The sequence below is a fragment of the Megascapheus bottae genome, chromosome 4 (genome assembly GCF_031878675.1).
Source record: "Megascapheus bottae isolate mThoBot1 chromosome 4, mThoBot2.hap1, whole genome shotgun sequence".
Classification (NCBI taxonomy): domain Eukaryota; kingdom Metazoa; phylum Chordata; class Mammalia; order Rodentia; family Geomyidae; genus Megascapheus; species Megascapheus bottae.
Genome location: NC_143512.1, coordinates 49,301,989 through 49,321,590, shown reverse-complemented (window position 1 = coordinate 49,321,590; position 19,602 = coordinate 49,301,989). Strand labels below are relative to the sequence as shown.

Below are 19,602 nucleotides of genomic sequence, written 5' to 3'. Positions count from 1 at the left end.
TGAAATTACCTAGCAGTCGGCCAGCCGATCCCTGGCCGCGGGGCACCCCAGGGCGTGGGAGAGGCCGCGGGCCGGCGCCCTCGGCGGGGCCCCGGGGAGGAGCCGCGGGCTGCCCGGGCTCGGCGCTGGTGGGGAGCCCGCGCGCACCCCCCCAGTCGGCGGCCGGCGCTCCCCGCGCCGCTCACTTTCTTTTGTCTGGCCCGGTTCAGTACGGGTGTCTGGGCTGCTTTTGTTGCAGCCCGGAGTCCTGAGCGTGCAGACGGGGTGAGCTGGGAAATGCGCCCGGGGGCCGCGGGGCGGGGAGGGTCCCCTGGAGAGGGGCGTGATCGTTAATGAGATTAATTAGCACCAGCACCCGCGCGGCTCGGTGTTCTTCGGGAGATAACCCTAGACAGGTCGGTCTCTTCTAATAGTTTTAAATGCACCCTTGAGAGCGTTTATTAGTGAACTTCAAAGCAGCGCTGCTGTGTGGGCAGGTTACTTATTAGCCCATTTTATAGACCAGACAGCCCGGGCACCCGTGGAGAAAAGTGATCGTATCAACCCTGAACAGTTTTTGTGGGAGCTGGGATTAGAACCAAGATAGCCTCGGTGGTCCAGCCCGGTCTCAGCTCAAACAGTATTCAGCGTCCCATAGACTGGCAGTTAATTTGATTTATTCATTAATTGTTGAGGCCATTAAAAACCAGATAGAATCTTCTCGGATTCCTGGAGTGGGGCTTCTCAACTGGGGTACTGAAAAAGATCAGAATCATTTCCATTTCGGAAGAGCATCCTTAGAGTCAGAGTATAAAGTAACATTTCTTTGTCTTTTCAACCTTTCATTTCCTCTGTTAAGGTAATGCTAGCGGTGATCTTACCTGACACTCCAGATAGTAACAAATACATGGAAGGAAGAACAAGGTTTTATTTAGATTGCCCTGAATACGGAGCAGTGGAACTGGATAGTGAGGAAAATAGTCATTTTAGAAAATTAGTGTGTTCAATAATTGTATGAATATAATGTTGTGTTTCCTATCTTCCCTTATCAGTCTACAGCTGGTTTACCTAGGGGTTGCTCTTAAATAGTTTTTCAAATGAATTGTTTTATGGATACACTTTTCTTCCTCACTTCTGTTTGTACTTATTTGGTTTTTCCGAGGGAAGCATTTAATTTTTAAAAAGCAAAAAAGAACATTGGGAGATAAACAAGTTTTCTTCTCCCGTAAAGTGGAGTTAATAAGGTGGTTTATGAGGATTGGTATCTGAGGATAGGTATTTGAGGATAGGTTATAGGCCGTTTTAATAAGTTATTTTCATACATCAAGCAGGATTTTTCCCCCTCAAGTATGCAATGGATTAATAATCATTTTAATAGGCCTCTGTAATATTTTATGACACATCTACCTGAATAATAGTAGTTCTTTGTACTTAAATAATGTCTTTTTAAATCAAGGAGCATATGGCTAAAATAATTTACTTAAAATGTGCCATGTATATGGCACAAAATTTAGAAATCAGCGTACTTAGGCTTACTTGCTGATAGAATAGAAAGTTTTCTTTTCCTTATACCATTTCCTCTCAGCCATCTGCAGAAGAACAATAATGTATCCTTTCTTACCTAGGTATGTTTGAAGAATGAAGGAAATAATGTCTAGAAAATAGTTTGAACTCCTTGGGAAGAAGGCTACTTTGTCTCTTCAAAGGGTGGCCATTTTGCCATTAAACTTTTCCTGCCTCAGGCAGTACTGTATTTTTAAAGAGACCATCCTTCCAAGAAGTCACCCAAGGAGGCTACTTCTGTTTGTGATTCTTTCAAGGCAATTTATAAACAACCAAAAAAGCCATAATTGCTTTCTATAAGCATTTTTCCGTATGTTATCAAACCACAGAAGTATACAATTCAACAAGGGCACTAATTTTATTTGCCAAACTTGATGGAATGATTTGTACATGCTTGGAAACATGCTTACCTTTAATATTTTACCTCTACTGAGGACATTTAAGGATTACTTGATGCCTAGGAAGGCAGTTACTGAGGGCAGTTTAAAAACAGTTTAAGGCTAGGCACAGAGCTCGTTGTTACAGCACTTGTTTAACATGTGTGAAGACTTGAGTTGAAACCCCAGTACCAAAAATAAAATTTAAACTAGAGATGCACGTTTACAACTTTTCCAGAAAGCTACTCTGATTGAGGACAATGCTAACTTTTTAGCCGAAGTTTTATACCTGTGTGTATATTGCACTGCCATTGTGCACTTTGAAATGAGCCCATTTGAACTATATTCTGTTACCGCTTACCATTTTTTTTCTTATGAAAATCAAATGTTTCACTGTTAAGTGGTATATCAAACACAATTGCATATCATCTTGGGACAGTATTAGGTTCAGTATTACTTTAGGCATATAGTTCCTACAGGAGTTTGAAGTTTACATAAATACAAGCTTAAATCTTTGGTATGATTTTAGGTTATAAAATTAGGCTTCATATTATATGTTTTGAATCATACACAATGAGGACAAAATCACGTTAGCCTAATAGAGAATTGCTATTTTGAAATATGGTTATTGGCAAATGGTGTATACAACAGATTTTCCACATTCACCACTGTCAAAAGACAAAAAAAAATCAATAAACACGGTGTAAAAATTTAATTGGCTTTTACTAATGCCTCTAGAATTAGGCAGCTCTTCTTTCAGCCATGGCAGAAAGTTGGGGTTTTTAAGTCAGGAATTAGGGTAATAATTAGAAAAGTAGATGCAGTTGCTCTCCTGTGCTAATGTAGAGGGCACTTGCCTCAGGTTCCAGTCCAGGCCTGAACTCATAACTACATCCCTGTTTTCAGGAGAAACTGCTCTTCCTTAAACTTTCCTTTTGATTATGTGGCCCTTGGCCTGAATGATTTATTTGGTTTGATCTCTCAGAGCTGAGCACAGTAGCTCACTACAAAACATAGATGTTGTGTAAACTTTAACTCCACTTACCAGAGAAGCTCACTTCTTCCTTTGCAGGCTTGAAATATTTATAGTTGTATAATACTATCATATAATACTATCATATTATCTTAGTCTATTTGTGTTGTAATGACAAGATAGTGAAGGCTGTGTCATTTATAAACATCGGACATTTGTTTGTTTCCTGTGGTTTGTAATTTGGGAAATCCAGCAGCAGAGTGCTGGTAGGATTGTCCTCAGGCTGAGGTTCTGGCCTCTACTTCCAAGATGATCATTGTCTCCTTGTGTGTCACAAAGTAGCAGGGTAAAGGGGCCTAAGTCAATGTAGCCCCTCATAGCTGAGTCACTTCCCACAATGCCCCACCATCATATCACCACAGTGAAGGTGAAGTGTTTGCACACAATTTGGAGGAGACACATCTGAGCTATAGAGTGTGTTATATGTTGTAAGTGCCAGATCATGGTTCTAATCTTATTAGTATTTAAGGCAGAATTAGCTGAGGCCTCCAAATCATCATAAAGGGAAATTATAATAAAATTAGGAACTTATTGTCTGAGGTAAGAAAAATAAGGATTTCTATAGTGCTTGGGTAGTGGAGAACCGGACTTGGTATTGTGGCTGCAGATGTACTTCCTTTCACTGAATAGTCAATGTACAGAGACATATTAAAAACAGGAGCTGCTATCATTTGATAGGTGGAAAATGCTTCCTTAGGTACCAGCCATATCTCTTTTTATAAACTGAGAATAAATGAGAAATTTGAGAGAAATTAAAGATTTTGAAATGCAGACTATTGAAGTTGATTATCAGCAGAAAAGCAATTCTCCCATGCACTGGCCGATGAGCGTGCAAGTGTAGTAGACTCTCTAGGTATGCTCATGATTCGATTTCCAGTAATTAGTGTGTGTTTTTCATTCCATCCTTGAATTCTATTTCTTTTATAATTGTCATCTTTGTAAAGAAGAGAGCCAACTTCTGAAGAGAGACTTGAGGAAAGAATCTCTGTATGTGTTTTTACAAAACATTTTTTTCTTAACCTTAGTAGTTTCTTTTTAAAGTCTAGTCAATACTTCCCCTCATCAAAACAGTCCTATAAAATTGCCTTGATGAAAGTATTAGTTTTAGCACTTGTCTACAATAGAACACATGAAAATAAAAACAATCAACCATGTCATTACCAGGCTGTCTTCTCATCTTCTTAGAATTCAGAAGTTGTTTTTCCTAAAGAAATGACATAACATATAATGTAACCCTTCTAGTAATTACAATAAGAATTTATATATAAAGAAATGACACAAATGTTTGTCTTCTGAAACTAGCTGAGGAAATTGGAGTAGTTTTATTTTTCAAATCTTTGTTCACATAGATTTTTAAAAGGTTTATCTTGACAGAACTCTCAATAATAATAAGTTAAATCAAGCTGCCTTCGTGCTTTGTAAGCCACCTGATTATTTCACTGATGCTTTAGTAGATAAAAAGTCTTAGAAAATACAACTAGATCATTAACAAAATGTGTATCAAAACAGTTTCAAGACATTCTTTCTGCATAACACTGCATCATTACAATATAAGCAATATTTCTTGACTTATTCAAGAAACTTGTACCAAAAAATGTACCCAAGGGACCAAAATCGGTATAGATACCAATTTAGGGTACCATGGGGTGAGTGGAATAGAATAAAATCCAGTGATAGAAGTAAATTGGAGACTGTTTCTCTTCAAAGTTTAATAAAGACAGGAAATAAAAAATCTGTAAGAAAAAAAAACTATCAGAATTTTGGGCTTTAAGGTAGAATCTCTGATTTCTCAGACTATTTGTCTAATGGTCACATAGTTTTTATAGTGAGTATTTATGTAGCCATGTATCTACCAAGCATCAGAAATAATGATTCAGAAATAAATGTCAAGAATCATTATCATTATTGACCAAATAGTCACACTTCCATCTTCATATTTTGACTTGTTTCCCTTAATGTGTATTCCTCTTAATTATGCCGGTATAATGTGTTCTGAATTTTTTTTACTAGCTCATTAGGTCTTTTACCAGTTCAGGTCACCTTCTAGAGGTTCTTATGCTTCTGAATGTAGTGTCTGTCATTCCCACACAGGTTTTATGCTTTGCTACATATGTTTGTGACTACTTAACAAAATGCAATATTGTTTCACATGTTTTAAAAACTTTATATACTGTTGCTAAGCTCTGTGTATCTTTTGGCAAACCTTTTTTCTTATTTTTAATGTTCTAAGTAATTTTTAATATTCTGTAATTATGTGTAACTTTAATGCATTATAAAGTGCTACCTAGTATTCCACTGGCAAAAGTTTATCAATCAAATTTATAGATGCATACTTCGGTTGTTCTAGTTTTTTATTATTATGTCATTATTAAAATGAAATATTGTTGTATAGTGTTTCCTTGTACACGTACAAATTTTGAGAACCACAAATCCATATATATATATATATATATATATATATATATAGTGACAAAGTAGCCATATTACCATCTTAGTGTTTTGACTTCTTTCTCTTAGTTTGTCCCTTCCTCTTTATTGTGTCTGTGTAATGTACTGTCAGTCCTATCTTTTATCAGCCTAACTCTGCCAACGTAATGGTATATGCCTGGGCCGGGAGTTTGGCCTAGTGGTAGTGTGCTTGCCTAGCATGCACGACAACCCAGGTTCGATTCCTTGGTACCACATACATAGAAAAAAGCCAGAAGTGGTCCTGAGGCTCAAGTGGTAGAGCTCTAGCCTTGAGAAAGCCCAAGGACAGTGCTCAGGCCCTGAGCTCAAGCCCAGGACTGGCAAAAAATAATAATAATAATAATGGTATATGCCTGTAATCCCAGCCACATAAAGGGAGAATAGGGGTAATGGTGATATGAGACCAGCTCAGGCAAAGTTTGCAGAAGATTCTACCTAAAAAAATTAAAAGATATATATATATATATGTTTATACATTTACACATACATATTTGATTGTCCTAGATCTTGTATTCTTCTTAAGAAAATGTCTTTGCTTAGTGAAACCTCCCTATGCAGATTATTAGATTCTTGTTACTGTATATCACTTTTATACTTGTTATTATAAGATCTTTCATGTTTTCTGGTGAGGCTAAATATTTCTCATTTGATGATTGGCTCTTGTTTCTCCTCTTTTATGAATTTTATTTTTATATTTTTTGTTCATTTTTCTTTTCAAAATTTGTCTTTTGAAAAATTTGCATTGTAGAATTTTCTAGACACCAGTGGAATGGCTTACACCTATACTCTTTGATACTCAAAGGCTAAGATCTGGAATATCACAGTTCAAAGCCAGGATTAGGCAGAAAAGTTGGTGAAACCCCATCCAAAATAACTAGCATAAAGCCTGTCAAAAAAGTTGTTTACATAGTAGACCACTAGCTAAGTAAGCAAACCAAATAAACACGAGACCCTGAGTTTGAATTCCTATACTGTTTTTGTTATAGAATGAATTGTCAATATTAGCTATTAGCTCCTATTCACAAAATTATTCCTGTCGAATTTGGGTAGCTACTTAATTATGTCTCTTCCCATGTAAAGTTAAGGAATGATTATTATTCCAATTTATCAACCTCATCATCTCTACTTTCTGAAACATTTTATGAGTGGGCATTGTAGACTTGGGATTCCTAAACATTGCCACTTTCTAACAGTATTTCAGAAGATGTTTTTGAATGAGGAAGGGATGAGTAATTCAGTGAAGATATAAACATACCACCTACTTCCTTGTGGGAATGTACATACAATTCTTTGAAAAAATGTAGATGAGAATCTCTTGGTTCAAAAAACTTATCTAACCAGTAGCTTTAAGTGTAGCCTTTTCTCATTTAGTTTAAGCTCCTGTAAAGATGTCCAATACAATGGAAACTCAACCACTCAATATAGTGCAGAAGGAAAATCCTTCTACACCGAAGAAGCATTTGATTGTAGGTCACAGGTGGAGAAGAATTCCTCCATATCAGCACCTGCATATCACACTCTTACCTTGAGATACAATATGCCTCATAAACACAGGACTTTAAGAAAAGGCCTTCACCAACCAGCAAGCTGAACAGACATTCTTCTGTGCCATGCTCATGCTGCTCTCCCTGGCAGGAACTGTTGGATTTTCCCAGCAATCTTCAGAAAACCACCAGCAGGCAGAAGGAAAGCTTGTGGTGGGTACGACAAAGCATTGGAAAATCTGAGACACAACAGCCTGGATCATGCTATGTGCACAGTGTCAGTTAGCTTTTCTCATGTGTTATATCACTTCTCTTCCTAGTGAAGCAAGTGATGAAGAAAGTATGAAGGTACATGCTAAACCAGCTGGCTCAACCACAGAAAGAAGTGGAAAGATGGGAAAATGTATAATAAGCCAATAAAAAAATAAAAAGAAGAGGAAAAAAGAAAGAAAGGTTGCATGGTTTCCTGTATTTGCATTAGACTAAGACTATACATCTGCAAGTCTACACATCTAAATTTACTGGATGGTTAAAAAAATACACTTGGACATGACTCTAGACATTCACACAGTGAGATCAAAGAAGGATATTTTCAGGAGAAGATCCTAAAGTCTCAATAGCTGTGGGCATATGATCATATAAAATGTTTATCAAAATGAACTCCAGGAAATGGAAATGAGGTTTTTGGTGATTTTCCCTTTTTCCCCCTCCTTTGTCTCTGTTTTTTATTTCTGTACCATTTGTCTTGTATGTAAGTTTGTCTATTTGGGGGAGGATAAGGAAGAGCAGAAATGATGTGACAAAGGGTGAGCAAATGCAGCCATCGGGCTCACTAGATACCATGCTGAAAACCACCTGTTTGTGTTGGGGGGGGGGGTGGGACAGGTCAGAAGGGGAAAACTGAGAGAAACTAGGGAAGGAGTGACAGTGTTCAAAAAGAAATGCACTCATTACCAGACTTGTGTAACTGTAACCTCCTGTACATCACCTTTACAATAATAAAAGTAAATAAAAGCAAAATAAAGACAGTATGAGATGTCTTCGCTGAACAATGGATCAGAGAGCAGATGAGCCAGGTCATGTTAGAGCTGGGGAAGGGACTGAGTGCCTTGGATATGAGCCAGGATTGACACTAGATCCGAGCAGGTGGGCCAGTAAGTGCTGACAGGCAGTTTCCTTCACTCCTTTGTTTAATATCAAGATACCATTTGTTTGATAGGCAGATCCTCCTGTGATATGGGATGAAAAAGTATTAAGACATCCTAAAATAGGACTTCTGAAATTGGATAAACCAAGAAAAAGTTTGTCATCAAAAGGAATTTCATCATTCGTCTAGTAACTTGATTGGTTGTAGCTTATAGGTTTTTATGTGAAGAGAAAGTGCCCCCACTGCTCTTTTAAATAATGCAGTTTCAGATAACTGGATTTTAAGAAACTTCAGAAAATGAAGCAGTCTGATTTTACTAGATGTGCCTCTCTAATCACCATAGGAAGTTGTATTACAAAATGATTGATACTGGATTTATTTAGAGTTGTGCCTAATTTCAGAGTGTAGAAAATATTTGAGCTCTTCAGGGCCTTATGCAGAAGACAGAAGGAGCAACTAGTCCAGCTTGACCATTTTAGTTTGTAGGCCAAGTGTTCATCTTATATCAAGCAAGACTCTGAAGCTCGGGAAGACCCAGGCTGAAGACCTGTATGGAACCACTGTAGACTGCTGGCAGAGTGACAAGGGTATAAACACAGGAGGATAAAATTACAAAATGGCATGGCTTGGTCTATATTCCATAAAGAGAAGTACAGAAAAGCATACAAAAGTGAACAGCGAGAAGGGCCATCTTTGTCCACAGGTGTACAGTTTCTGTGAACTCTGACCAATTCATAGATCCTATTTTATTTTTAGAATGCTTAAACAATCTTGCTATTCTTCTTTAAACCTTTAACTAGTTATCCAAAGGAGTTTACATTTAACAAACTAGTATATGAATATAATGAATCTTGATTAATATTACCCCTTCACCTTCCTCCATCCCTCCAAGCCCCCAATGTTGTAAAATATGCATTGAATTTTTTACTATATTTCCCTCCTTCCTCACTTCACTTTCTGCACCCTTCCTCTTGATTTCACCACTACTTTTGAGTACTGGTCTCTTAGAGTTTGTTTTTATAGACTTTGACTTAGAAATGGCATCATTTGTCTCCCTTGAATCTACCATATTTCAGATAATATACTTATGTGCACTTGGATACCACCCAGAATATATTTATATATTAATAGATTACCATTCACATATGTAAGAAAACATACAACCTTTGTTTCTGTGAGCTTGATTTGAAATTACTTCCCATGATATTTTTCCAGATCCATCCATCTCTGCAAATGATGCAGTGCCATTTTGTGTGTGTGTGTGTGTGTGTGTGTGTGTGTGTGTGTGTGTGTATCACTTTTTCTTGTTCTATTCATCCTTTGAGGGGCATCTCTGCTGACTCCATACTTTGGAATGGTGAATTTATGTTGCCACATAAAAGATAAGCAAAACTAAGTGTTGGCCTTGAAGTTTCACATTGGAGCTAATTGCTGGATCTGGTTCTACTTTCCTAACTATAACCAGCTAAGAGACCAGCAGGTGTGAACAACCCACAGTGATGGTTGCTTCCTGAATGTTGTTAAGTGAACATCTGAGAGTATTACCTTCTCTCTACTGAACTCCATCAGAACTTCAACTTGCTTCACCCACCCATCTGAACCTGAAAACATCTAGCCTTCAGAAAATAGCAACCTCCTCACAGAATTTCAAGAATATTTTGAGAACTCATTTAACTTCTTCAAGCCTCAGTTTTCTCATCTGTAAAATGGGAGTTAACCTCTGTCACACAGAAATGTCTTGGTGATTAAAGGCCCCAGTGTCATTTAATAAATACTGCCCTCAAATTAATAGGTACCTTTAAAATGATCACATGAACTCCTTGACTTCATGCGATTTTTAGTTGAAATATTTGAAAGGTATACAATTTTTTAGCTCATTGCTAATTGAAAAGGGGGAACCTATATGTTTTCTGATGGGTAGTTTAATGAAGAGAATTGTGAGGAATCTGACTGCATCTGATTGCATTCAGTAGTATAGAGTCATAAAAGCACACATGATGTCATAGAACTCACACTGCTCTGCAGTGATGCTGCTGAAGAGTCAGTTTTCACAATGGCTTTATGAGGCTTCTGAGAGCAGCTTCCTTTGGTGATATGTGCTGAATTTATCTTGGTAATACTAGTAAATGGTGCTCTGACTTTCACAAAGTAAGAACTGGATAATGCTTTTTTCCTTGCTTATGTTTGCTTGCTTTTTCACTTACTCATTCTACTGATGAGCACTGTTACAAGTAGTAGAAAGCCACATCTTTGCAGAACTGATGCAAACACAACTCGCTCAACATTAGAGTATAACAAGTACATACATAGCATTTACAATGTTTCTGTAGTATAGTCTGCATATCATTTAAAGTTTGTAGGAGGATACATATAGATTATATGCAAATATGATTCATACTTTATAAAGAAATAGAATGTTTGAGTATTTTGGTATCTGCTGTTAGGCAGAACCGTTTATCCCCTGTAAATATTAAGGGGTGAAAACTACTGAATTATTTGCAACTCAACATATGCAGCAAACAGAAACATGCATTAGTGGTATGATTATGGTTCTAAAAGAAATCCACCCAAGGGATTTTAAGGAAATAGACAGCTCTACCTCCGTCAACAAAGACCCACTCATAACAGAAAGGAGTGTTGAGGCTTAAACCTGAAGGAACACCTGGCAGTAACTTTTCCAGAGGCTAGGGGCCAGCTGTTCAGAAGACTGCATTGCATGGATCCAAGGACAGTAGAGGAAGAGACCAGAAGAAGGAGCAGGAGAAAGACATTTACAATTTCTATACTACAGGACAGATGAGGCCAGACACCTGCAGGGTCAGCAGAGAACTGGGATTCCCCTGGAGGAAAAAAAAGCAGTAAAATAATGACTTATCTTGTATTTCCAAGACAGATTCCACTTGCAGTCAGGGTGGAAAATGAAATGCTTCAGTTTTTTGAAGTAGTCATGGACCTTGAATTCAGCACTTGTGCACTGTCTCTGAACATTTTTGCTCAAGCCTAGCCCTCTACCACTTGACCCACAGATCTACTTCTGCCTTTTTTGATAGTTATCTCCAGTGGACTTTTATTCAGTGAATTTTGTTGCCAAAGGCTGGCTTTGATCCGTGATCCTCAGATCTCATCCATCTGAATAGTTAGAATTACAGCACGCCTCAGAATTTTAGAGAGTAAATTTTGATAGCTGACACCAGAATTATTGTTTGATCTAGAATTGTTGGTCTTGTGTTCATTAGTGTTTATAGTATTTCTGAAATGAAATTACTTCCTTGGTCTGTAAAGAGAGTAATTTAGGTCAGTTGGAATACATAAGGTAACAGCTCTGTGGGAGAAATGGGTATACCTCAAGGGTTAGAGCTTCTTTTGCTTAGCATGACTGAGTTCCTGGGTCCAGCCCCATTAAAACACACAACTTCAAGAACCTATAGGACTAGAAAATACTTTGTAGTAAGTGTCAAACTCGTATTGCTTTTGTTGTTGGTGATGATGTTGCATTGCGTGATGCTTAAGAACTCAGTAAGCCAAGGGCAGGAAAAAAATAGAATTAAAGAATGTGAGAGGATGCTTGTCAGGGATAAGGTATTTTGGTTATTGAATATTGTTTTATCAAGAAAACTTGGCTACTTTACAGGAATTGTGTGTATGGATATGAGCACTAATGTGTATATGCACAGAACTGTTGAAGTTTGACTTCATTTTCATGAACACCAATAATTATGGGAGAAGATTGAAATCTTCATATTTCATGATTTAAATAGTTTTAGGATTCATTGGTTAGAGGCTTTTAATGCTATTTTAGTTACTGTAGCTACTAAGCTTAGAAATATAGAAAGAACCATTCTATGTGTGTAGATGAAGTATCTGATAAAGACTATAAGCTATTGGAAAATGGATCTTGAATTGATAACCAGCTTTCACTAAATAATACATGTGACAGAAATGTCTTTTGAAGTAAATAGAACCTTTAAATTCCACAGGAATCTAGTTAGAACTGTAAAAGTTTCCTTCAGTTCTATTTCATGTAATATCCTGATGCATTCTTAAGTGGTTCAAAAACAAACTGAGTGTTTTGGAAACTCAGTCATTTACATTTCCAGTAGTTTGAACATTTCACAGATCAATGATTAAAGTGCTATCACTGTTCTGCTGCTTCAGCCTGCTTGGATGTGGCTGCTTTATATTCCTTTTAGTGATTGCAGTGAATACCAGGAGGATTCAGTCTATGGATATCTGTGCCACTCACCCCACACAGTTATTGGATGATATTCAATCTCGCACTCAGTGGTAACGGGTGCCAAATCCACTTCCGAAAAGCAGTGGGAGATTATTTCTAAGACCATTGTGTCTTATCTAGCAATGGGATTCCCTCTTATACTAAACAAAAATTTCCTATTGCATAAATATTTACAGAAGCAATACTCATTCTTATTTCATGGAGGCATTTCCAGTGACACAACCTTTAGGTGGTGGAATATGCCACCCTCCAACGGCTATAAGTATATCATGGTGCCTACAAGCAAAAAAGAGTAACATACTGGGCATCAGAAAGGAGATGAAAGAGAAGGAGGGAAAGGAGCAGGAGGAAGAAGAAGAGAACATTTATTGATAATTGACACACAGCTCCCACATGCCTTGGTTATTTTATTTTTTAAATTTTCTTATTAGTTTTATTTGACACCCACAAGTGTTTTTTTTCTCCTTTTGGGAAATTATGACGTTAGTATTTTTCTCTGCTATTTTTTGCCTTTTTTATGCCTTATACCCCAAAGCACACAAGTGAAACATGAGCACTATAGTAATATTACAATTGAGAGGATTGATTTGGATTGTTTGTTCTGGCCTGAACTGAATTATGTCCCCATTTGAAAAAATGCAAATGTTAAACCCCTTGTGTTCCTATATTTGGAGCTAAAGCTTCAAAGAGATAATGAAGTTTAAGTGAGATCACAAAGGCGGGAATCTCTTGGGAGTAGTATCCTCACAAGAAGAGGAAGGCATATCAGAAGAATGGAGGCCCAGGGAAAAGGCCAAGTGAGGACCCAGAGAGAAGACAGCCATTGAGGAACAGGTGGTGAAGTCTTAGAAATAAACACTGATCTAGGAGATCCAGCTTCCAGAATGTGAAAAAATAAAGACACCCAACCTGTGATAATAAACTGCACAATCACATTTATTTTGGTATTGTGAAGTAGGTTTTCACCGCAACAAATACCTAAAAATAGAAAGTGACATTGTATGGAGGCTTGAAGGATTTTGACATATTTGTTAGGTAATACAAACATATACACTGTCAAGAAGGAATTATTGATGGGAATATGGATGTGAAATGTAATTCCAGTGAAGTCTTCAAATAAAATCAGGAATGTGGGGCCGGGAGTTTGGCCTAGTGGTTAAAGTGCTTGCCTAGCATGCACGAAGACCCAGGTTCGATTCCTTGGTACCACATACATACATACAAAAAAAAAAAAAAGGTTGGAAGTGGTGCTGAGGCTCAAGTGGTAGAGCTCTAGCCTTGAGAAATTCCAAGGACAATGCTCAGGCCCTGAGCTCAAGCCCAGGACTGGCAAAAAAAAAAAAAAAAAAAATCAGGAATGTACTGTGCAAAGTTTGGGAGAGAAAGAGACAAAACTTGACTAAATTTTATTCCTTTTATGAAAAGTAGAACTCGGGGCCGGGAGTTTGGCCTAGTGGTTAAAGAGCTTGCCTAGCATGCATGAAGACCCGGGTTCGATTCCTCGGTACCACATACATAGAAAAAAGCCAGAAGTGGTGCTGAGGCTCAAGTGGTAGAGCTCTAGCCTTGAGAAAGTCCAAGGACAGTGCTCAGGCCCTGAGCTCAAGCCCAGGACTGGCAAAAAAAAAGAAAAGAAAAAAAAAGAAAAGTAGAACTTATGAGTGTTGACATCAGAAACTTAGAAGAGATTTCCAAGCAAAGAATTGAAGGTGTAGCCTGATTTTTTTCTTTCTGCTTATGAGCAGATGTGAAAGAGGGTGATAGATTTGTTCAGTGTTAAGAATAAAGGAGCTCTAAATTAGAATTGGGAAAATTCTTAGCATTCCCACATTATAAAACATTAGAAACATGTTTTGAAAAATTTCTCTCATAAGAAAGTGCACATAGTTTAACAAGGTTTTTCAGAAGAAACTAGGAATAGAGATAGGCTTGTGTCAACAGAGATAGAGCCAGTTAGGATTAAAAGAGATATGGAAAGAAAGTCTTTCAGACTTCTGAGATTCTATCACCTCTTTTAAAGCGCCAGCAGCCCAGAAGTTGATTCAGAGATGATAGAACAAGCAAGGTTTTACTAAGGTCAGAGGGTGAAAAGCTAGTTGCTTCCTCATTTCAGGTTATTCCAACTTTAGCTTTTGGGACAAAGTTATTGCTTGGATCTAAGACAGATAGGACTACCCAGATGTGACTACCCAACAGGAGGCCCAGCAAGTAAAGTCTCTGTCACACTGGATCCCCAGGGGTTCCAGCCAAAGAGGACTACTCTTGAGTTGTTTTGTTTTTGTTAGTTGTTTATGGGGCTTGTACTCTCCAATATGTTAATTTCTATATTATGCTATACTGTTTCTCAAGGTCACCTTTGTTCCTTCTCTGTTCTTTCGTTCTCTTGTTGCTAATAAGAGTCCTCAGAGTATTAAAACCATGTGCTACCCAAAATTATTTAGTCTCCAAGTTCAGGAAACAATCTCAGTTGTTTACTTCTATGATTTGCTGTCTTCCTAAGAGCAACACTAGTGTATAGGATGCTGAGTTGGAGATGAGTTTGAGTTTTCAGCACACAAATGGTTCAGCTCAGATTGTGCAGATATGTCTTTTTGGGCATAAGTTCTCTGATAGACCCCATCTCAGTTTTCCTATAAGTTAGTAACTATTGGATAATCTCCAGTACCTCTTTTAACTCAGATATGTAAACACAGTTATGCATCTTTCCTCTTGTCTATTTCTAAATCACTCTATTTGGTTCATCCCTGTAACTGGCCGGAGAAAATTAACATGTAGAATTGGAAAACGACAGTATAAGCTGAGCTCTTATTCAGGGACCTGTCTCTGAGCTTTTTCACTCAAGGCTAGCATGCTACCATTTTGACACACACTGCCACTTTGAGTTTTCTGGTGGTTAATTGGAGATAGTCTCATGGACTTGCTTGCCCAAGCTGACTGTGAACTGTGATTCTCATATCTCTGCCTTCTGAGTAGCTAGGATTACAGACATGAGCATTCAGCACCAGCCATATCTTGTTCATTTGATTTCAGCAATCATTGGTGTTTTTGTTTGTTTAGTAATAGGTAGGTGCCAGGGCCGGGAGTTTGGCCTAGTGATTAAAGCGCTTGCCTAGCATGCATGACGACCCGGGTTCAATTCCTCGGTACCACATACATAGAAAAAAGCCGGAAGTGGTGCTGAGGCTCAAGTGGTAGAGCTCTAGCCTTGAGAAAGTCCAAGGACAGTGCTCAGGCTCTGAGCTCAAGCCCAGGACGGGCAAAAAAAAAAAAAAAAAAAAAAAAAAGAAGAAGCTCAGGGAGAGTGCCCAGGCTTTGAGTTCAAGTCCCATGACCAGTAATAGGTAGGTGCCATGTTTGATGATATGACTATGGAATGTGTAGTATTGTTCTTTATAGAAGCTTGGTGCTACATCAGTGAGAAATTCAGACAGGTAAGTGTGATGCCACACAAAATATGCTGCAAGACACAGAGGAGGAAGTCATTGTATTTTCCCTGGCAACAGCTACAAAGAAAATTTGATTTCAGCCTTAAAGTATGAGAACTATTAGTTGACAAAGATTCAAGGGAAAGGTAAATGCCATTGTAAGAAGAGAATTTAGGGTAGAACAACAGAAAAGGTATATTTTTAGTGACATGTGCAAAGACTTACATAGGAGTATTTATTCTTTGAAGTCTACCAAGATTTGATAATTTTGTTTTAAAGTACATGAAAGGCTGATTTTTTAGATAGATAAAGGATTGAATTGTCATTATTTTTCCCAGAAAAATATCATACTATTGTTAGCATAACAAAGCAACCAAAATCACATGGCCAAAAATATGAGTGAAAAGTGAGAAAAGTATCCAAGTATATCAGAACAGTTAATCGATACAGATTTGGCTATCATTTTGAGTGTGCAAGATTTTGTGATTTTAAAAAATAATGCAGATAATTTTATATTCAATTGTGAACTGAGTATAAAATTCACAGTGATATCAGTTTCTACACATTTATTTGGATTCACTACTACCACATGCTCTTCACATGTGTTCTCTACAATTTTTATCACATGTAGAGACTGCTTACCACACTCAGATTCAGAGTTCTAGCACAAGGAGCTCTCATGTTACTGAAAGAATGTCTTTGATATAAGAAGGAGCTTAGATTCTATTCTGAAGATTGGTCTTTTTCTGTGTGTAGTCATCAGATCACCTGTAACAGAATCACCCAGCGTGCTTATTAAATATGCAGATTCCAGAGTCTTACCCTGGAAACACTGAATTAGTATCACTAGGGACCTAAATAAATCAGATGGTCCTTTTAGCATATCATTTAGGAGATGACACTTAGATGAGATTTCATTAATGAAAAAGAACCAAGTATTTGAAAGCCTGGGGTTCAAGAATGTCTAGATCAGTCTATCCAATAGGAATATAATGTATCTATGAAGGTAGACTTGGGCAATGACCCTGAGCTCTCTATGCTCAAGGCTAGCACTCTACCACCTGAAGCCACAGTGCTACTTCCAACTTTCTGGTGCTTAACGGGAAACATGAATCTCATGGACTTTCTTGCCTGGGCTGGCTTTGAACCCTCAGATCTCAGCTTCCTGAGTAGCTAGGATTATAGGGGTGAGCTACCAGAGCCTGGTTGTAGTTACATTTTATTTTTTTGCCAGTCCTAGGGACTGAACTCAGGGCCTGAGCACTATCCTTGAACTTTCCTGAATGTTAGTGCTCTACCACTTGAGCCACAGCGCCAATTCGGTTTTTCTATGTATGTGGTACTGAGGAATTGAACCCTTGTCTTCGTGCAAGCTAGGCAAGCACTCTACTACTAGGCAAAACTCCCGGTCCTGACTGTAGTTATATTTTAAGCTCTTAATAATAACTGCCAGCTAGTACCTGTAGGTTTGCTCATTGCTTTACTGAATGAACCATTACTACCAAAGCCATGATCGAGAGTCACATTGTAAGTTGAAAGTATTGGTTTTGATCCTTGGAACAAGATCAAAATTAACATATAGATTTAAAAGACTGCAATGTGACAGAATTGTCACACAAAACCAAGTATATTTTTTATTAACTTCCAGTGAACTTAGTTTGCATCAAAAATTTGAGCTTTTTCCTTCTATATACCCTAAGTAGACGTGCAAGAATCTTGAGAAGACCAGGCATCTGGGGTTCAGGAGCCTCCCCATCTGGGGTTTCTCCTAGTTGACCTGACCCCTTCCTGATGTCTCTGGCTAGAAAGATGAGAATAAAAGAGGCTGAATAGGACATAGAGAGTGAGAGAAGATGAACTAGGAGAATAGGTGCTTTAATACTCTAGTGATGATTGAAGATAGATGAATTAGAGTAAGCAACTGCGTTACTAGGGTTCTGAACCTGAGCCTAATTAGTGGAAAGTCAAAGCTGGATTGTCTATGTCAAGGGGTGGGGCTTGCTGTCCTACTAGGCACAGTTCTTAATTTCTTTGTTTTTTTCTTTTCTTTTTTCTTTTTCTCGGCCATTTCTGGGACTTGAACTCAGGGCTTGGGCACTCTCCCCAAGTTCTTTAGTTTAAGGCTAGCATTCTACCACTTGGGCCACAGTGACACTTCCAGCTTTTTTTATTTATGTGGTACTGGGAATCAAATGGCTTCACACATGCTAGGTAAGTACTCCAACATTAAGCCTCATTCCCAGTTCCTTTAAACTTGGTTAGAATCTGTCTATATCTGTCTTGGTTATAATACCTAGTTGTCACATGAATATCTGTCTTCACTCTAACCACACAATAGAGTTACCTACGCAATTGTTTTTCTTTTAAAATTATACTTTTTCCTACTCTCTTGCTCATTACAGAATAAGTAAAAATTCCTTAGAGTAGTATCTATATATCACTATTTTTAAGTTCCTGAAGTGATTCTGATCTTATAGATAACACAGTGAACATGTCCAAGCCAGAAAAATAAGTCCTTTTATCTTTATGTTCCTCAGCTTTGACTCTTCTTCAGTATGTAGATAGCGTTCTGAAAATGTTGTATGAATAAAAAATGAAAAAAACAAATGGAGAAATGTGACCAGGATGGACTCAACATTGCTTTTCTTTAAATGTACTGGAGCTAACTTGGGAAACCTTTCATATTAGAATAAATACATTCCAAATTGATCTAAATCAAGGTATTGACATAAATTCTCAGGTATAAAAATAGATTAAAAATGAATTTTGGGGGCCGGGAGTTTGGCCTAGTGGTTAAAGTGCTTGCCTAGCATGCACGAAGACCCGGGTTTGATTCCTTGGTATCACATATATAGAAAAAATTCATTTTTTTTTTTGCCAGTCCTGGGCTTGAGCTTAGAAGCTGAGCACTGTCCTTGCACTTTCTCAAGGCTAGAGCTCTACCACTTGAGCCTCAGCACCACTTCCAGTTCTTTTACCACTTCTTTTCTTTTTTTTTTCTTTTTTTTTCTTTTTTTTACCAGTCCTGGGCTTGAGCTCAGGGCCTGAGCACTGTCCTTGGCCTTTCTCAAGGCTAGAGCTCTACCACTTGAGCCTCATCACCACTTCTGGCTTTTTTCTATGTATGTGGTACCGAGGAATCGAACCCGGGTCTTCATGCATGCTAGGCAAGCACTTTAACCACTTGGCCAAACTCCCGGCCCTTACCACTTCTTTTCTATGTATGTGGTACTGAGGAATTGAACCCAGGTCTTCTGCATGCTAGGCAAGCACTCAATCACTAGGCTAAACTCCCAGCCCCAAAATTAGTTTTAATGTTTGAAGTAATAGAGAAAAATGAGATAGAGAATTGTCACTATAAATTTAAAGATCTAATTTTCTCAGGATTAATACAAAAGCAATTTATCATTTCAGTTTTAATGCTACAGTTTTAATGGTGTTCAAAACACCATTTTGTGTATGCAAACATGCGCGCACATGGGCTTTAATTCAGGGCCTAGGATTCTGTCCCTGGACTTTTTGGTCAAAGCTTATATTCTATCACTTGAGCCACAACTCCACTACCACTTGAGCCACAACTCCACTTCCAATTTTTTGGTGGTTAATTGGAGATGAACTCATGGACTTTCATACCTGAGCTGCCTTTGAACTACTCTCCTATCTAGCTAGGATTACAGGCACCAGCCACTAGTACCTTGCTCAAAACACCCTATTTACAATCCATTGTGAGAACCCTTTTAAAACTGCTTCAATAACTTGTTGAATTCACTCCTCAAGTGTTGGGGTTTTTTTTGTCACTTTTAGTGAGAGATAAATGGAAAGGAATAGACATAAAATCGCCTTCCAAAGAAAATCCAGTAGTTACAAACATATTGCATCATCATCATCATC

General features: G+C 38.0%; 1 protein-coding gene and 1 long non-coding RNA gene across 4 annotated transcripts in view; one reads left to right on the top strand and one right to left on the bottom strand.

Moving 5' to 3' along the window:
• Rnf180 (ring finger protein 180) overlaps nucleotides 1-19,602 on the top strand; it is a 111,987-nt gene that overhangs the window by 365 nt on the left and 92,020 nt on the right. Inside the window, exon 1 of one of the 3 annotated variants that reach the window (XM_090331875.1) lies at nucleotides 10,116-10,200. The exons of the other annotated variants lie outside the window; for them this stretch is intronic. The gene's annotated coding sequence lies outside the window, so the exon portion shown is untranslated. Of the gene's footprint in view, nucleotides 1-10,115; nucleotides 10,201-19,602 lie in introns of those variants that run through there. 3 annotated transcript variants of the gene reach the window in all.
• On the bottom strand, nucleotides 533-9,958 carry LOC150064434 (uncharacterized). Its single transcript, XR_016535159.1, has 3 exons — nucleotides 9,849-9,958; nucleotides 4,114-4,156; nucleotides 533-735 (listed from the first exon to the last, which is right to left on the bottom strand). It is a non-coding gene; the product is annotated as an uncharacterized LOC150064434 (long non-coding RNA).